Here is an 18,263-nt window from a genome sequence, read left to right as displayed (position 1 = left end):
GTGCAGACGAATCAGCACACACAGGTACCTCTGGTGAAAAGTGAAATAGACAACAGACCCTCTTGAAAGGCACTGTGTCCTATAAGCCTCAAAAATGGGCGTATATTTTGATCCACATCTTGGAATTTATACTTTGGAAATAAACACAGATTTTTGCAAGGAGTTCACTATAAACTTTACATTGCAGCATTCTTTTAACAGTAAACAGTTTTGAGTAGTCTTAATGTATTATACATTTCAAAGTATGGTTTAGAAATAATCTACTAGAAGGAATGAGACATGTTAAAAATGACCATAAAGAATTTCCTAAGAAACATAAAATAGCCATGCAGAATTAGAAGTATATCTTTACACTGAAATGTTATTCGGACATTAAAAAAAAAAAAAAACAGGAAACACTTAATGATATATAAAGATGTTTATTCTATATATTTTATGTGAAAAAATCAGATGACAAAACAACACATTTGGCAAAATCTCATTTTATTAAGCTGTAGAAAACGTCTACACTTATATCTATTTTTTAATCTCTATTACTAGTTCTGTAACATTTTCATATCCAAACACTTATAAATGGTTACATGTCCCTTTAGGGAAGGCTATGTTATGTGGTTCTTCCTCACAAAGATCCAATTTCCCGTTCATTCAAGGAGATCTAGTCTGTTCAAGTCTGAGGATTGGTTGAGGAACCTTGATGGTTTTTTGCAGGAATTCAAGTCAGAATTCTTCACCAGACCTAGATCTTTTCTTCAGACCTAGACCATGATTTATCTTCAAGAATATCAAACAAAACTTTAGTCAGCTACCCATCTTCTTCGGTTTTAGAGACACCCTAATCAAACCAAAGATCTTGGCAGTCAAATCATTCTGATTGTCACTTCAGCTCTGCTCACCATTATGATAATTCATCCTGTCTCTGGTGATTAAGTGCTCCCACTTGTCCCCTACCACCCTGAGATCCCATCATCCTCATTGAATTCCAGGGGCCCATTTCAGTGGCAACAACTCCCAGGGTCATTCCCGGCCTACGGAGAATAGCCATCACAGAGCTCTTCAATGGTGCCGAAACGCCCTTCTTGAGTCACTCAAAGCCTTGGGTGAAGGTCCTATCTTCCAAACACCCTGCCAGTGGACATAGTTAGGAAGTGGGTGAGCAGCCCTTCATTCCAACCTCTCTAAGCTATAGTATTTCTTCCTCTGTGGTACACTAAGGAAGTTCTGGCCTTTCAACTTCATTTCCTATACGCAACCTTTGTATGCAGGTTTCAGTCAACCAACTAAACATACTGTTAGAGCTCAAATTTACATGTTGAATCCCTTTGGTGTGTCTTTCATATCCTCACTTGCCTAGCTTTTGCCCCACCCCACCCCAGGGCCTGCTGGGACTTAAGTCTAGTTAAAAGACTTCAGAGGTGGTGAGGGTAGATCCTGAGTTATTGGTCCTAATTTATCCCACCGTAATGAATACCACCAAGTAGGGCTGTAAGATTTAACAAATAAATATACAGGATGCTAGTTAAATCTGAAGTTCAGATAAGCAACAAAGAACTTTCTAGTGTAAATATGTGCCACGCAATATTTGGGACACACTTACGCTAAGAAATTTTTTGTTGTTTATCTGATATTCAAATTTAACTGGGCATCCCATATTTTCTCTAGCAACCGTTTCAGGGCAACTACCTAAGGGGAGGCCATTATAGTTTCTTGAGGCAAGGGGAGGCTTATCTCCTCAGACAAGGAAGGAAGTACTGCTTATCTGTTAGTAAAGGAGGTTCTGCAGAATTTCAGGGTTCAAAGTATTCTGCTTCATTAGATTCTGTCCATATGTTCTCTTTCCTGTTGTCAGGGTCCACTTCTTCCCCATCAGTGCCCCAACTTTAACGTAAGAGATCCTGTGAGGTTGTGAATCCAATTCACGTTGGGTTTGTTTTTAAAAGAAATCTTGGCCCTGTGGCTACAGGATGTGTTTCTTTTAGGACAGACATAGAAGGTTTCAGATCCAGATATTAAGCAGGAATTTAAAATCCTGAATTCATCTTTTTTTTCTCTCTCTAAATTCTCCAGGATACTTAGAAGCAAGCAGCCAGTCCATTATACACCTTCCCTAAAATGTTCTATGGCAGTAACTACTTGGTCACTATTGATTACAGGTGTCTACAGGTTAGAATTTGGTTTACTTTTTCGTCATTATCTGCATGGACTATTTGTGTGCCTTGTTTATTGGAAGCATTAACAAGAATGCCCTTAATCTAATCACATTAGAGCACCAATCCCAAATTCCCGTCATTAAGGTTCTGATACCCTAGGATAAATTTTGGTCCAATCAGGAAAACAGAACTACTATCAATATTATGAAATAAAAGATTTATTACAAGAATTAGACCTTACCCAGTTATAGGAAGAGCTGGTCTAAAAAGATCAGAGAAAAGTCACTAACTAGCCCACGTTGGCACAGGCAGAAATGAGTCTGAGCTTTCAGGAAACTAGGGACATGTGACCGCTGGAAAAGAACTGTCAAGAAGGCTGGTGTAGACACTGATAAACTTCAGCATGCACTAATGACAGAAATACTTAGCAATTCATGATATATGGAAAAAAAAGTGAAGAAGATGGTTAACTGTTCGTGGCTGCTGCTTCTCTGAGTGAAGCTTCTGGGGGTGGGCTGGGATCACCATTGCCAAGGAGGACCAGCACATGAGAAGGATAGCTTGATAGAGGGAAGGAAAGCAAGGACAAACTGAAACCGGCAGCATCTCTGTATCTGTCTCTCGTCACTTCCAGCAATGATGACCTTCTGAATGGAATGGCTGCTGTTTTCACTTCTGCCTCCCAAATCCCATGCCAATTTCTCTTGTTCCAGCTCTTAACCCAGAACTATACAAGGAACTGAGTCTGGGAAACTCAGTTTCAACTTAACCAAGGCAACAGCATACAAAACCACCACACAGTTAATAACTTTTTTCCCTTGCTTTATTACACTGGCTGGGACCAACAGTATAACGCTGAACACCGGTGGTGGCAGGACTGGTGGGGGTTCTCCATCTCAAAGGGAAAAATTGAAATATTTCACCATTGAATCTGGTGTTTGCCATAGATTTTTTTCCCCCAGGTTAGGGAAGTTTTCTTATATCCCGAATTCCTAAACTTTTTTTTTTTTAATCATTAATGCATGTTGAAATTTATCAAGTACTTTGGCTACATATGTTGAAATAATCATATCTGTTTCACCTTTATTTTTTCAATGTAGTGAATTACTGTCTTAGTCATCTAGTGCTGCCATGACAGAAATACCACAAGTGGATGGCTTTAACAAAGAGAAGTTTATTTCCTCACAGTAAAGTAGGCTAAAAGTCCAAATTCAGGGCTTTTGCTCCAGGGGGAAGCCTTTCTCTCTCTCTCAGCTCTGGAGGAAAGTCTTTGTCCTCAATCGTCTCCTGGTCAAGGAGCTTCTCAGGCCCAGGGACCCTGTGTCCAAAGGACACACTCCACTCCTGCTGCTGCTTTCTTGGTGGTATGAGGTCCCCAACTCTCTGCTTGCTTCCCTGTCCTTTTATCTCCAGAGATAAAATAGGGTTCAGGCCACACCCCAGGGAAACTCCCTTTAGATTGCATCAGGGAGGTGACTTGGGTAAGGGTGGTGTTACAACCTCACCCTAATCCTCTTTAACATAAAATTACAATCACAAAATGGAAGACTGCCACAGAATACTGGGAATTATGGCCTAACCAAGTTAATGCACACATTTTGGGGGGGAGCATTATTTAATCCATGACAATTACTTTGATTTTTAGAAGGCAAACTGGCTTTAAATTACAATTTTACATTCTTGGAATAAACCAATGTAGCATGCTGTGCTGATTTTTCTTTAGCAAAACATGTAAAAGAAGAAAACTGCCATAGTGGCACCTATGCAAATACGTCTGGGAGGGAGGACACTGCCAGTAAACAAGCCCAGAAAGTGTGCGTTATTTGCATAAAAGTACACTATTTTATCTGATTTCAGTAAAGCCACCCATGCTCTTTTTCTGTTATTGGTTATGTAGGATATTTTTCTCTATCCTTTTATTTTTAGTCTGTCTGTGCCCTTATGTCTAATGTGTATTTCTTGTAGATAGCAAAACGATGGATCATGGTTTTTTTTTACCCATTCTGTCACTCTGTACCTTTTATGTGGGGCGTTTAGGCTTATATTTAAGGTCATTACTGAAAATGAAGTATATACCTCATTCATTTTGCTATTTTTTCCTGTTTTCGTATCTTCTTTATTTTTTATTCTAATTTTTCTATTTTTTTGTATTTAGCTGCTTTCTTGTGATGAGCAATTTTGCTACTTCTCTTCTGACATTTCTTCTTGGTGATTTCCTAGTGGTTACCACATATGTTACATTATACAACTTACAGTTGCAACAACTTTTAACACATGAACAACAGTTAACATACAATCTTAAAATAATAAATCCACTCCTGATATGCTCCTCCCTCCCCCATTTCTGATGGCGTGTCTCCATTAACATCAATATACAACTTATATTTGATAAGTTTACTCTGTACTTATTTCTTACAAACTTGATGTTATATTATTTGTGGGGTTTAATTATTGAGTTTATTCCCTGAAAATATCATATGCTTGGTACTTATTGCCTGTGTTGTTGCGCTTTTTGGAGATCTCTCTCTCTTATTTTTTTATTTTTTTCCCACGTATAGATGTGAGTATTCATCTAATGCCCTTCCTTTCCCGTTTGGAGTACTCCGTTGAGTAATACTTGCAGAGCTGGTCTGGTAGTGGCAAATTTCCGGAGCTTCTGTTTGAGAATATCTTGATTACCTCCTCATTTTTGAATGACAGCTTTGCTGGGTAAAGAATTCTTAGTTGGCAATTGTTGTAGTTCAGCATTTTATATATGTCACTCCATCATCTTCTGACTTCTAGAGTTTCTGGGGAGAAATCCACACTAATTCTTATGAAAGCCCCTTTGTATGTCATATTGCATTTTTCTCTTGCTGCTTCCAGAATTCTCTCCTTGTCTTCGGTTTTCGAGAATTTTATTAAGATGTGGTGCAGAGTTGATCTTTTTGCATCTCTTCTAATTGCGTTCACTTAGTTCCCTATATATGTAGGCTTGTTTCTCTGTTCAGATCTGGGAAATTTTCTCTACTTATCTCTTGGAAAATCATCTCTATGCCTTTATCGTTGTCATGGTGCTCTGGGATTCCAAATAATTCTAATGTTAGATTCTTTAATTGAATCCCATATTCCCTTTTGGTTTGTTCACCTCTCTTTGTTCTTTTCTCTTATTTCTCTAAAGACTTAATAGATCAGTTATTTTGTCTTCTAGTTCATTTATTCTATCTTCTGTTTATTTGACTCTATTGTTCAGTGTTTCTCTTGCTTTTTTTCAAATCTGTTGCTTTATTCAGTTCCAGTAGTTCTCTTTGGTTTTATTGATGTCGATTTCCTCGTTGAGTCTCTCATTTTGTTCTTCCATGTGTTTCCTGATCTCCACTAGTTTGTTTTCTGTGTGCTTTTTGGCTTTTTTTAAACATATTTAGCACCAACTCTGAAAATTATCAAGTCTTTGCATTAGTCTGGCCTCCATAGTGAAAATTTCCTCTTCTTCATGTTTTCCTTTTGATTGATCCTTCTTCTCTAGTGATTCTGTATATTTTACTATTTTTTTTTGTTGAACATGGGACATTTTAATATCTTTTTATTTATATATTTTTAATTCTAAGTTTTCTGATTTTCAAAGGAGTTGTACTTGTTAGATTTAGCTTTAAGAGATACAGCTGCTAACCAAAAGCTCGGCAGTTTGAATTCACCAGCTGCTCTTTGGAAACCCTGTGGGACAGTTCTACTCTACCCTGAGGGTTGCTATGAGTCAGAACCGACTCAGTGGCATGTAGCATCTTCTCCTACAGGGTTGCTATGAGTCAGAATCAACTCAGTGGCAGTGGGTTGTGTTTGGTACTTTTATCTTCTCCTAAGAACCAGTACAGGGTACTCTTGTCCTTAGGTTTTTTCAGTGCTGAGTCAGGTATTCTGTTTGAGGTTTTTCTTTTTTCTGGTTGATTAAGTCTATGGGTGATTCTCCCTGAAGTGGATGAATTTTATAGTGTGTTAGACTCCCTCTGTCTTCTGAGGTTTGGGCTGTAGCCCTGAGTGTAATTCTGGGATTGGTTTCCTTCGCCCTTCTACAAGAAGTCTGGGACAGCTTAGACTCTACAGATCAATGCACACGCATGGGGGGAGGGGGACGATTTACTGGCCGTATATGCAGACATTAGCATGGGGTTTGGCTTTGCCTAGGCGAAGATGGAGAGAACCTTATGTCCTTTCATGGACTCCCCTGTACAGGCTCTCCCATGGTGTCCCACCAACTACTATCTACTTAGTGAAAGCCCTCTCTCTCCCTCCCACCATTATACCCTCGTAACCATCAAAGAATATTTTCTTCTGTATTTAAACCTCTTCTTGAGTTCTTATAATAGTGGCCTCATACAATATTTATCCTTTTGCAACTAATTCACTCAGCAAAATGCCTTCCAGATTTGTCCATGCTATGTTTCACAGATTCATCATTGTTCTTTATTGTTGCATAGTATTGCATTTTGTGAATATACAATGATTTATCAATTCATCTGTTGATGGACGCCTAGGTTGTTTCCATTTTTTGCTATTGTGAACAGTGCTGCAGTGAACATGAATGTGCATATATCTATTCGTATGACAGCTCTTCTTTCTCTAGGATATATTCCAAGGAGTGGGATTGCTGGATCAAGTGACAAATCAATTTCCAAAGTGGTTATACCATTCTACATTCCCACCAAGAGTGTATAAGTGTTCTAGTCTCTCCACAACCTCTCCAACATTTATTATTTTGTGTTTTTTGGATTAACACTAACCTTGTTGGGGTGAGATGGTATCTCATTGTTGTTTTGATTGCATTTCTCTAATGCCTAATGATGTGAGCATTTCCTCATGTTTCTGTTAGCTACCTGTATGTTTTCTTTGGTGAAGTGCCTGTTCATATCCTTTGCCCATTTCTTAAGTGGGTTATTTGTCTTTTTGTTGTTGAGGTTTTGCAATATCTTGTAGATTTTAGAGACTAGACCCTGACCGGCTTTGTCATAGCCAAATTTTTTTCCTAGTCTGTAGGTGATCTTTTTACTCTTTTAGTGAAGTCTTTTGATGAGCATAGTGTTGGATTTTTAGGAGCTCCCAGGTATCTAGTTTCTTTTCTGGTGTTTGTGCATTGTTAGTAATGTTTTGTATACTCTTTATGTGACGTGTTAGGGCTCCTAATGTTGTCCCTACTTTTTCTTCCATGATCTTTATCATTTTAGATTTTATATTTAGGTCTTCGATCCATTTTGAGTTAGCTTTTGTGCATGGTGTAAGGTATGTGTTTTGTTTCATTTTTTTTTTTTAAAGATGGATATCAAGTTATACCAGTACCATTTGTTAAGGAGACTGTCTTTTCCCCATTTAACGGACTTTGGGCCTTTGTCAAATATCGGCTGCTCATAGGTGGATGAATTTATGTGGATTCTCAATCCTGTTCCTTTGGTTTATGTATCGGTAATTGTACCAGTACCAGGCTGTTTTGACAACCATGGCAGTATAATAGGTTCCAAAATCAGGTAGTATGAGGCCTCCCACTTTGTTCTTCTTCTTCAATAATGCTTTACTTATCAGGGGCTTCTTTCCTTTCCATATGAAGTTGATAATTTGTTTCTCCATCTCATTAAAAACTGTAGTTGAGATCTGGATCGAGATTGCATTGTATTTGTAGATAGTTTTGGGTAAAAGTGACATTTTCACAATATTGAGTCTTCCTATTCATGAGCAAGGTATGTTTTTTAACTTATGTAGGTCTCTTTTGGTTTCTTGCAGTAGTGCCTTGTAGTTTTCTTTGTATAGGTCTTTTATGTCTCTGGTTAGATTTATTCCTAAGTATTTTATCTTCATGGGGGCTATTGTAAATGGTATTTATTTGGTAATTTCCTCTTCAAAGCTGTCTTCATTGGTATAGAGGAATCCAACTAATTTTTGTGTGTTTTTCTTATACTCTAACACTTTGTTGAACTCTTCTATTAGTTCCAGTAGTTTTCTTGTGGATTCTTTGGGGTTTTCTGTTTATAAGATCATATTATCCACAAATAAGAATATTTTTGCTTCTTCCTTGCCAATTTGGATGCCCTCTATTTCTTTCCCAGTCTAATTGCTCTGCCTAGGACCTCCAGCACAATGTTGAATAAGAGTGGTGATAAAGGGCATCCTTGTCTGGTTCCAAACCTAAAGGGGAATTCTTTCAGACTCTCCATTTAGGGTGATGTTGGCTGTTGGCTTTGTATAAATGCCCTTTATTATGTTGAGGAATTTCCCTTCTATTCCTATTTTGCTGAGTGTTTTTATCATGAATGGTGTTGGACTTTGTCAAATGCCTTTTCTGTATCAATTCATAAGGTCATGTAGTTCTTGTCTTTTATTTATGGGATGGATTACATTGATTGTTTTTCTAATGTTGAACCATCCCTGCATAACTGATATGAATCCTACTTGGTCATGGTGAATTATTTTTTTGATATGTTGTTGAGTTCTATTGGCTAGAATTTTGTTGAGGATTTTTACTTCTATGTTCATGAGGGATAATTTCTGTAGTTTTCTTTTTTTGTGATGTCTTTATCACATTTTGGTATCAGGGTTCTGCTGGCTTCATAGAATGAGTTTTGGGAGTATTCTGTCCTTTTCTATGCTCTGAAATACCTTTAGTAGTAGTGGTGTTAACTCTTCTCTGAAAGTTTGGTAGACTTCTGCAGTGAAGCCGTCAGGGCCAGGGCTTTCTTTTGTTAGGAGGTTTTTAATTACCTTTTCAATCTCTTCTTTTGTTATGGGTTTATTTAGTTGTTCTCCCTTTCTTTGTGTGAGTTTAGGTAGGTAGTGAGTTTCTAGAAATTTGTCCATTTCCTCTTGTTGGAGTACAATTTTTCCTAGTATTCTTTTATGATTCTTTTAATTTCAGCTGGGCCTGTTGTGATATCGCCCATCTCATTTTTTATTGGGGTTATTTGCTTCCTCTCCTGTTTTTCTTTGGTCAGTTTGGCCAATGGTTTACTGATTTTGTTGATCTTTTCAAAGAACCAGGTTTTGGTCTTGTAACTCTTTCAGTTGCTTTTCTAGTCTCTATTTTATTTAATTCTGCTCTAATTTTTATCATTTGCTTTCTTCTGGTCGCTGAGGGCTTCTTTTGCTGCTGACTTTCTACTTTTTTGAGTTGTAGGCTTAATACTTTGATTTTTGCCCCTTTTTCTTTTTGGATGTGTGTGTTTATTACTATACACTGACCAGTGAGTACTGCTTTTGCTGTGTCCCAAAGGTTCTGATAGGGTGTGTTTTCATTCTCATTTGATTCTGTGAATTTCTTTATTCCATCCTTGGTTTATTCTATAACTCAGCAGTATTTGGGCAAGGTATTGATCAGTTTCCATGTATTTAATTTCTTTCTCTTTGGTTTTTCTGTTATTAATTTTTACTTTTATGACTTCATAGTCAAAAAAGATGCTTCATGATATTTCGATGCTTTCAATTTTGTTAAGGCTTGCTTTGTGCTCTAATATGTGGTCTATTCTGGAGAATGTTCCATGTGCATTGGAAAAGAAGTCTATTTGGCTGCTTTTGGGCGGAGTGTCCTGTATATGTCTATGAGATCAAATTGGTTGATTGTGGCATTTAGATCTTCTGTGTCTTTATTGAGCTTCTTTCTAGATGTTCTGTCCTTCACTGAAAGTGGTATGTTGAAGTCTTCCACTATTATTGTAGAGCTGTCTATTTCTCTTTTCAGATCAATTAGAGTTTGTTTTATGTACTTTGGAGCCATGTCATTGGGTACATAAATATTTATTATGGTTATGTCCTCCTGGTCTATTGACCCTTTTGTTTTAATACAGTGGCCTTCCTTATCCTTTGTAGTGGATTTAAATTTAAAGCCTATTTTATTGGAGACTAAAATTGCTACTCTTGCTCTTTTTTTTTTTATTGTTCTTTGCTTGATATATATCTTTCCATACTTTGACTTTTAGTTTTTTGCATCTTTAATTCTAAGGTGTGTTTCTCATAGGCAGCATATAGACGGATCTTTTTTTTTTTTTTTTTTTTATCCATTTTGCCACTCTCTGTCTCTTTATTGGTGCATTTAGTCCATTTACATTTGGCATAATTACGGGTAGGTATGAGTTTTTTTTTTTTTTTTTTTATGAGTTTAGTGCTGTCATTTTGATGTCTTTTTTGTGTGGGTTGTTGACAGTTTCTTTGTTCCACTTAATTTTCTGTGCTGGGTCATTTTTCTTTATAGATTTTTTCACCTTTTTCACTGTTGTTGATTTTGTATTTGCTGAGTCTTTATGTTTTTCTTGTTTTTTATTTTGACGTGTGGGATTGTTATTTTCCTTTGTGGTTACCTTAATATGTACCCCTATTTTTCTAAGTTAAACCAATCTTTTATTTCTTTATATCACCTTGGCTTTCTCGCCATGTGAAAGATCTATGGCTACATTATTTAGTCCCTCTTTTTTGTTGTAATGTTGTCATCTTTTACATACTGACATCTCCATTTCCCTATTTTTAGTGTTTTAGCTTTGATTTATTTTTGTACCTTCCCTATCTGGGCTGATATCTCTCTGCTCTGTCCTGTGTTCTAGTCTCGAGTTGTTATCTGATGTTATTGATTTTCAAACTGAAGGACTCACTTTAGTATTTCTTGTAATTTTGGTTTGTTTTTTACAAATTCCCTAAAATTCTGTTTATAAAGAAATGCCCTAATTTCTGTTTATAAAGAAATGCCCTAATTTCTGTTTATAAAGAAATGCCCTAATTTCACCATCATATTTGAGAGTCAGTTTTTTTGGAATTTTTTTCCTTCAAAGCTTTATACATGTCGTCCCATTGCCTTCTTGCCTGCATAGTTCCTGCTGCGTAGTCAGAGATTAGTCTTATTGACTCTCCTTTGTAGATGACTTTTCATTTATCAGTAGCAGCTCTTAAAATTCTCTCTTTATCTTTGGTTTTAGCATGTTTGATTGTAATATGTTTTGGCCAGAGGCAGGTCCAAGATGGTGGAGTATTCAGACACTTCCGGTGATACCACTTACAAAAAAGAACCAAAAAAATGAGTGACATGATTAAATTTATGATAAGCTAGGAGCCCTGAACATCAAAGGGAAAGTTAGAAATTGGACTGAGCGACAGGGGAAGGAAAGAGAGTTCAGAAACGGAGAGGTGTTGCCACACGTGAATCGCCGGAAACCTTCAGGCACCATGCCCAGGAGTGACTGCAGCGGGCTGGTGGTAGTGTTCAGCCACAGTTTCCTCAGGGAGAAACAGCCAGCCACACAGCCTACTCACAGCTCTGGAACTGAAGAATAATGGTGCTGTCAGCAAAAGCTAAGTGCCTGCGTATATTTTACCACACCCCACCCCCACCCCCAAACCACCTTCAGTGGCTGTCCATTTCCCTGGGCCTCAGATTGGCCCTGCTGAGCTTCCTGAGCCATTCTCCCAGCCTTGGAGATGGAATAAATTCACAACTGGGGGAAAAAAAAACCTACCAACTCCAGTTATCTGGGGAGCTCAGGAGAGAAGCAGCTCCTATCCAGGTATAAATGCTCTGTGGACTTTGAAAACCTTTCCCGCCTGCATGCACTTCTGTGGGCCTGTTTCAGAATAGGCCCTTGTTGGCAGACTGCAACTGTTTCAGCTGTGCAATGGAGAGGTGAGCGTTTAGTGTTTGACACCACTTTGCCTATTAAACAGGGTCCTCATCTACCCACATTAGGGGCCTAAGGACTGGTGGCTCACTCACATCACTGAGCCACCCACAACAGGAGTCCAAGGATAACTGATGCCTCCCAGTTCTTACAACCAAAAGCATTGGGTGCCCATGGTCCATCTGCAGAACCCACACACCTGTCCACTGTAGGGAAAAAGGGCCCACTTTCCTCACAGGCACTTGGGGGATGGTCGTCAGCCCCCTGCCTTGTTCAGAGTGGGACCCCCTGCTGCAACCAAATATCTGTACCTACACCAATCACCCCCACCCCTCTAAGACTGTAGGACAGAGCCTGTACCATACGCCTGATAACCAACTACCTGGACACCTGAGCTGAATCCATACAAGAAAAGTGCATGGATGCCTAGGCTCATATACCTGATAACAGCTTTAACCATCTGGTGACAGGACGTTACAGCTTCAAAGGCAAAAATAATCAAGCTAGCTCACTCAAGCAACCCGTTTGAGCATATCGAAACAAAACAAAGCAAGGAGCTAGGATACAGTAAGCAAAGATAAAATAAACTAATGTAATAACTTGTAGATGGCTCGGAGACAACAGTCAATATCAAATCATATAAAGGATCAGACCATGATCGCTTCAACAAGCTCTCAGAACAAAGAATCAAGGGATCTTCTGGATGAAAGTGCCTTCCTGGAATTGCCAGATGCAGAATACAAAAGATTAATATACAGAACTCTTCAAGGCATCACAAACGAGATCAGGAAGGAGATCAGGCAAATCACAGAAAAAGCCAAGGACACACAGATAAAGCAGTTGAAGAAATTAAAAAGGTTATTCAAGAACATAAAGAAAAATTTAATAAGCTGCAAGAATCCATAGAGAGACAGCAATCAGAAATTCAGAAGATTGATAATAAAATTACAAAATTAGACAACTTAATAGAAAGTCAGAGGAGCAGAATCGTGGAAGTGGAAGCCAGAACCACTGAGACTGAACACAAAAGACTTGGCACCAACATACTTGAAGAAAAATCACATAAAAGAATTAAAAAAAAAAAAAAAACCTAAGAATTATGTGGTATTCTATCAAGAGAAATAACCTACTAGTGATTGCAATACCAGAACAGGGAGGGATAACAGAAAATACAGAAAGAATTTTTGAAGATTCGTTGGCAGAAAACTTCCCTGATATTGTGAAAGATGAGAAGATATCTATCCAGGATGGTCATCGAACTGCACATAAGGTAGATGTTAAAAGAAAGTCACCAAGACATATTATAATCAAACTTGCAAAAACCAAAGATAAAGAGAGATTTTTAAGAGTGGCTAGGGATAAACAGCAGTGATGGTAGTGGGTAGGGATAAATGAAAAGTCACCTACAAAGAAGAGTCAATAAGAATAAGCTCAGACTACTTGGCAGAAACCATGCAGGCGAGAAGGCAATGGGATGACTTATATAAAGCATTGAAGGAAAAAAAAATGTTAACCAAGAATCATATATCCAGCAAAACTCTCTCTCAAATATGAAGGCAAAATTGGGACATTTTCAGATAAACAGAAGTTTAGGGAGTTCATAAAAACCAAACCAAAACTACAAGAAATACCAAAGGGAGTTCTCTGGTTAGAAACCCAAGACTAGAACACAGGACAGAGCAACCAGATATCAACCCAGATGGGGAAATCACAAAAATAAATCAAGATTAAAAAAAAAAAATCTCAAAACAGGGAAACAGCAATAACATTATGTAAGAGAAGACAACATTAAAACAACGAAGAGGGACTGAGAAATATACTCACAGATCTTTCATATGGAGAGGAAGACAAAGCAATATAAAGAAAGAAAAGTTAGGTTTAAACTTAGAAAAATAGGAGCTAATATTAAGGTAACCACAAAGGAGACTAACAATCCTACTCATCAAAATAAAAGAAACAAAGATTCAGCAGAAACATAATCAACAACAATCAATAAAAGGACAATATATAAAGATAAACTACTCAGATCAAAAAATTAAGTGGGAAAAAGAAACTGTCAACAACACACAAAAAAAGACTTCAAAATGACAGTACTAAACTCATAAAAAAATACCTATCCATAATTACACTGAATGGAAATGGACTAAAAGCACCAATAAAGAGACAGAGAGTGTCAGAATGGATAAAAAATCACAAATTGTCTATATGCTGCCTACAAGAGACACACCTTAGACTTAGAGACACAAACAAACTAAAACTCAAAGGATGGGGAAAAAAAATTTTATCAACAAACAACAATCAAAAAAAGAGCAGGAATGGCAATACTAATTTCTGACAAAATAGATTTTAAAGTTAAATCTACCACAAAGGATAAAGAAGGCCACTATATAATGGTTAAAGGGACAATATACCAGGAGGATATAGCCATATTAAATAGTTATGCACTCCCTGACAGGGCTGCAAGATACATAAAACAAACTCTAACAGCATTGAAAAGTGAGATAGGCAGCTACACAATTATAGTAGGAGCCTTCAACACACAGCTTTCAGCAAAGGACAGACCATCCAGAAAGAAGCTCAATAAAGACACGGAAGATCTAAATGCCACAGTCAACTAACTTGACCCATAGACATATACAGAGCACTCTACCAAATAGCAGCCAAGTATACTTTCTTTTCTAGTGCACATGAAACACTCTCTAGAATAGACCACATATTTAGGTCATAAAGCAAGCCTTAGCAGAATCCAAAAAATAAAAATATTACACAGCATCTTCTCTGACCGTAAGGCCATAAAAGTAGAAATCAATAACAGAAAAAGCAGGGAAAAGAAATCATACACTTGGAAACTGAATAATAACAACAGAGTACAAAAAAATTGTACTCTAAGAAATTTGAAAACCTAGAAAAAATGGATGAATTTCTAGAAAAACATGATGTGCCTAAACTAACACAAAGAGAGGTGGAACAACTAAATAAACCCATAACAAAAGAAGAGATTGAAAACACAACTGAAAAACTCCAAACAAAAAAAAGCCCTGGCCCAGATGGCTTCATTTCAGAGTTCCACCAACCTTTCAGAGAAGAGTTAACACCACTACTATTGAAGGTATTTCAGAGCATAAAAAGTATGGAATACTCCCAAACTCATTCTATGAAGCCAGTGTATCCCTGATACCAAAACCAGGTAAAGACACCACAAAAAAAAGAAAATTGCAGACCTGTATCCTTCATGACAGGAAACCCTGATGACATGGTGTTTAAGTGCTACGGCTGCTAACCAAAGGGTTGGCAGTTCCAATCTGCCAGGCACTTCTTGGAAACTCTGTGGGGCAGTTCTACTCTGTCCTATAGGGTTGCTATGAGTTGGAATTGATTCGACAGCACTGGGTTTGGTTTTTGGTTTGGTATCCTTCATGAACTTAGATGCAAAAATCCTCAACAAAATTCTAGCCAATAGAATTCAACAACAGATCAAAAAAATAATTCACCATGACCAAGTGGGATTCATACCAGGTATGCAGGGATGGTTCAACATTAGAAAAATAATTAATATCATCCATTATATAAATTAGAAACCCTGGTGGGATAGTGGTGAAGTGCTATGGCTGCTAACCAAGAGGTTGGCAGTTGGAAACAGCCAGGCGCTCCTTGGAAACTCTATCAGGCAGGCCTACTCTGTCTTATAGGGTCACTATGAGTCAGAATTGACTTGATGGCAATGGGTTTATCATATAAATAAAACAACAGGAAAGAACCACATCTTGTCAATCGATGCAGAAAGGGCATTTGACAAAGTTCAACACCCATTCGTGACAAAAACTCTCAGCGAAATAGGAATAGAAGGAAAATTCCTCAACATAGTAAAGGGCACTTATACAAAGCCAACAACCGACATCATCTTAAATGGAGAGAGTCTGAAAGCATTCTCTTTGAGATCGAGAACCAGACAAGGATGCCATTTATCACCACTCTTATTCAACATTGTGCTGGAGGTCCTAGCCAGAGCAATTAGGCTAGATAAAGAACTAAAGGGCATCCAGATTGGTAATGATGAAGTAAAAGCATCTCTACTTGCAGATGATATGATTTTATACACAGAAAACCCTGAAGAATCCTTAAGAAAAGTAATGAAACTTATAGAAGAGTTCAGCAGAGTATGAGGATACAAGATAAACATACAAAAATCAGTTGGATTCCTCTACACCAACAAAAAGAACATCGAAGAGGAAATCACCAAATCAATACCATTTACAGTAGCCCCCAAGAAGAAAAAATACTTAGGAACAAGTCTTACCAGAGGTATAAAAGACCTATACAAAGAAAACTACAAGACACTACTGCAAGAAACCAAAAGACACCTACATAAGTGGAAAAACATGCCTTGCTCATGGATAGGAAGACTCAACATTGTAAAAATGTCTATTCTACCAAAATCTATCTATAGATACAATGCAATTCCGATCCAAATTCCAACGACATTTTTTAACAAGATGGAGAAACAAATCACCAACTTCATACGAAAGTAAAGCATTACTGAAAAAAGAAGAACAAAGTGGGAGGCCTCATTCTACGTGATTTTAGAACTTATACCACCACAGTAGTCAAAGCAGACTGGTACTGGTATAACAGCAGATACATAGACCAATGGAACAGAATTGAGAATCCAGACATAAATCCATCCACATATGAGCAGTTGATATTTGACAAAGGCCCAAAGTCAGTTAAATGGGGAAAAGACAGTCTCTTTAAGAAATGGTGCTGGCATAACTGGATATTCATCTGCAAAAAAATGAAACAAGACCCATACCTCACACCATGCACAAAAACTAACTCAAAATGGATCAAAGACCTAAATATAAAATCTAAAACAATAAAGATCATGGAAGAAAAAGTAGGGACAACATTAAAACCCAGTGCCATCCAGTCAATTCCGACTCATAGTGACCCTATAGGACAGAGTGGAACTGCCCGATAGGGTTTCCAAGGAATGCCTAGCGGATTCGAACTGCTGACCCTTTGGTTAGCAGCTGTAGCACTTAACCACTACACCAATGCTTTCATAGATATCTTTTATGTTCTATCCAGCTTTCTAGTGTTTCTCAGGTGGTGGTGGTAGGGTGGGGGGTAGGGTAGAGCAATATTTGATCTGAATATCAAGATCACCATTACCAGAAGCAGAAGCCTCCTTAGAATTTTCATTTCAGTTTCACATCTTTGGGGATTTGAGTTAAGGTCATTTAGCTCTAGTTATTTGGTGTTATAGTAATACAGTGTGCTAAGTGCTACTCTCTGTGTTTCAAATATACTGAGAGGTTTTTGTGGACTAAAATATGATCACTTTTGCACGAGTATTGTGTCATGGTATATAGCTCAGGCTTGGTAAAAACGAGTTGGTGAACTTTCTTTCACATGTTGCGAAACATTTAAAATTACATTTGGAAGTGTCTTTACTTGAAAGTTTGATAGACCTAATCTATGAAATTTAGTAATATCTGTGTTTTTTTGTTTGTTTGTTTGTTTGTTTCTGTTCTTACAAGTGTTGTAGGGGGGAAAATCACAAAGTTTAGTAAAGCAAAAAGAAAGTTTTATTCGGCATGTATTCAAAAAGACAAAAGTTGAGAAGTGGACAAGCATGCTGCCAGAGCTAATGCCTGCGCAAGTCTAAGGAAATATTACAGAGTACGCAAGAGTGGGAAGACGGACAAGCACGTTTCACAGCTATGTCTGCCCAAGTACAAGCAACATTACAGAATGAACAAGAATGGGAAAATGGACAAGCATGCTACCACAGCCATGTCTGTCTGAGTCCAGAGAATATTACAGAATAGACAGAAGTAGGAAAACGGGCAAGCACTCTTCCACAGCCATGTCTGGCTGAGTCCAAGGAGGGTTACAGAGTCATCAGTATTTATTAACATTACAAATAGGCAAAACCATTGAAAGCTTCATGTTTTCACAGATTGGCTAGAAACTCTCATTCTACATTTTGAATTGTCTTTCTTAAGGATCATTGGTACAGGTTTCAGTAGGAACAGTCAGGACAGTCTTCACTGGTCCAACAAATTTCTATTCACTATAGTTTTTTTTTAATATGTTAATAGAAAAAGATAAGCATGGAAAGTCTTTTGTGTTCTGGCTTATGTGAAAAGTTCCCTAAAAGATATTTTCCACGATTATCCTATCTATTGTCTTTATACCTCAGGGCCCAGTTGCTGTGTCCTTGTGAATCCTTGTGAGCTCTTTTGAGCCCAACTCCAGCTGGGTCACAGGGAATAATGACTCCAATATTATTTCCTAAATCACAAGTTTCTTGGGCCTAGCTTTCTGTATCTCCTAGAATAAAACCAAAAATCCGCTGCCATAGATCGATTCCGACTCGTAGCAACCTGTAATGGATTGAATTGTGTCCCCCCAAAATATGTATCAATTTGGCTGGGCCATGATTCCCAGTATTCTGTGGTTGTCCTTCATTTTGTGATTGTAATTTTATGTTAGA

At 37.7% G+C, this 18,263-nt stretch overlaps 1 protein-coding gene across 8 annotated transcripts in view; it reads left to right on the top strand.

Moving 5' to 3' along the window:
- Positions 1–18,263, top strand: part of CR1 (complement C3b/C4b receptor 1 (Knops blood group)) — a 130,654-nt gene that overhangs the window by 30,413 nt on the left and 81,978 nt on the right. The gene's annotated exons all lie outside the window — the stretch shown is intronic.

The sequence above is a fragment of the Loxodonta africana genome, chromosome 20, assembly GCF_030014295.1.
Source record: "Loxodonta africana isolate mLoxAfr1 chromosome 20, mLoxAfr1.hap2, whole genome shotgun sequence".
In the NCBI taxonomy this organism is placed as follows: domain Eukaryota; kingdom Metazoa; phylum Chordata; class Mammalia; order Proboscidea; family Elephantidae; genus Loxodonta; species Loxodonta africana.
This window is presented reverse-complemented; position numbering and strand designations above follow the sequence as displayed.